Source organism: Mus pahari, chromosome 14 (assembly GCF_900095145.1).
Source record: "Mus pahari chromosome 14, PAHARI_EIJ_v1.1, whole genome shotgun sequence".
In the NCBI taxonomy this organism is placed as follows: Eukaryota; Metazoa; Chordata; class Mammalia; order Rodentia; family Muridae; genus Mus; species Mus pahari.
The window spans coordinates 67,022,748-67,025,237 of record NC_034603.1 but is presented as its reverse complement, the minus strand read 5'-3'; positions in this window follow the sequence as shown (position 1 = coordinate 67,025,237).

Here is a 2,490-nt window from a genome sequence, read left to right as displayed (position 1 = left end):
GCCTGGGTCTCCACTCCTCTTTGGCAGGATGAGGTAGCATCTCCCGTCCCTTCCCAAATAACGTCAGGGAAACATGTTTGAACCAGATTGAAATGACAGCCAGAGTCTCCAAATATAGTATCCCAATGTTCCAGTGTCTATCAGAATTCACGTGTCCTTTCAGAAACCAGAAAAACATCAAGTCTAATGAAAAAAAAAGTACAAACAACAGATTCCAAGGTGCCCATGGGGGTGCTACACTAACCTGGTGAGGGATTCAAAAGAAGTTGTCACAGAAAAGCTCCTGTGACGGTGATCCGATTGGCTCCTTCAGCAAGTGAGAAGCACAGGGATGTCTCAGTAAAGAAGACAGCAGGACGAGCCCAGAGGAAATTTCCAGAACTGAAATAAAAAAAAAAAACCCACAAACCCATAATGTGAATCTCAGTGGATAGAGTCACAGACCTTGGTGTGCTGAAGAAAGACAGAGCAGAAAATCTGATCACAGGGCAGAATTGTCACCCAACCTGAACAACAAACAGAAAATAATCCAGAAACCCTGGAGCATTCTGGGGAACTTTGCAACTGCTTTGTTTTATTGAGAGAGAGAGAGAGAGAGAGAGAGAGAGAGAGAGAGAGAGAGAGAGAGAGAGAGAAGCCAAGCCAGGGATGTGTTTGGTGGAGACACAGTATGGTGCAGGGGAAGGGGGTGACTCTGCAGACCCATCCCTTCCCCTGAGGTATGAGCCACACGAGGGCCACACAAGAGTATAGTATAGAGTAGAGTTTATTTAGGGCATGAGAAGATGGGGAGGGGAGTTGGGGGGAATAATAGAGATAGAGAAAGTAGGAGAGAGAGAGAGAGAGAGAGAGAGAGAGAGAGAGAGAGAGAGAAAGAAGAAGAAGAAGAAGAAGAAGAAGAAGAAGAAGAAGAAGAAGAAGAAGAAGAAGAAGAAGAAGAAGAAGGAGGAGGAGGAGGAGGAGGAGGAGGAGGAGGAATATAGGCCAGCCATGAACATATGAAAGTGGGAGGAGAATGGGGAGAGAAGGGACAGTGGGAGAATAAGGGAAGAGAGCAAGAGAGCAAGAGAGTGAGGATGGGGCAAGCAGCCTCTTTTATAGTGATTCAGGCATACCTGGCTGATGCCAGGTAACTATGGGGCAGAGCCTAGAAGAAATGCTAACAGGGACCATATCAGAAGATCTAAGCTTCATATCATGGAGGGGATGAAAAGTGCTTGGCCAAGTGTATTTAAAGAAATAGAAGTTAAAATTTTCCACATCTTACAAAGGACAAACTGATAGATTCAAGAAGACAAGCTGACATCCGAAAGGATAAATTTAGAAATCAGAATCCACACAAGATATGTGTGTGTGTGTGTATGTATGTATATATATATATATATATATATATATATATATATATAGAGAGAGAGAGAGAGAGAGAGAGAGAGAGAGAGAGAGAGAGAGAGAAATGGTAGATGAGAGACCTTTGAAAATCAAAGTGCAAGCATTAAAATGAGAGAATCTAGAGAGAATAAAACTTTACCTATTGAAGAAAAAGCTATTTAAACAGTGACAGGTTTGACACCATAAGCCACTGGACTTATGGCGACAAATACCTGAGAGCTACAGTCTAAAGTAGGGAAGATTAGTTTCTGATCTCAGGTGCAGAGTTTTCAGGCCATGGTCTGCTGAGTCCATTGCTTTGGGCCAGTAAGGCAGGATTCCATGGCAACAAAATGAGTTTGCAGCAGAGGATGGTCAACTCATAGTAACCAGGAAGTGGAGAAACACACAAACAGGAAGATGCCAAGGAAAAGATACCTTTCAAAGGCACAGCATCACCAGGGACTTCCTGTAACCAGACCTTACTTGCCTCTTCAAACTTGCCCCACTTCTCAAAATCTCAAGAAAACATGGGGTCCAAACCTTTAACATCTTACAAAGGTCAAACTGGGGGACACTGCATACCCAAACGACTACAACCATGACACCAGTAGAACTTTCAAATGCTAATAGGAACTATGGACACATAGGCATGTCTTATGTTTATGTGCTTCTCTGTCCACTCCCAAGATGACCACTTTGGAGGCTGCACATGTAGCGCAGTTGACAGAGCACTTGCCTTGCACGCTCAAACCTCTGGATTTGATGACAGCGCTGGGCGTGGTGGTGCAAGCCTATAATCCTGGCACTCTGGAGGTGGACAAAAGAGGGATCAGGAGTTCACATCAACCATAACTACATGGCAAGAATGAGGTCAGCCTGCGATATATCCACTCCTATCTCAAAAACAACAAAACCTATTTTGTTAATTTACCTTAAGCGTACAAATTAGTGGATCTCATTGGAACATTTTCTTTTTTTTTATTTTTTATTATTATTTTCTTTATTTACATTTCAAATGCTATCCCGAAAGTTCCCTATACCCCCCTGCCCCCACTCCCCTACCCACCCACTCCCACTACTTGGCCCAGGCGTTCCCTTGTGCTGGGTCATATAAAGTTT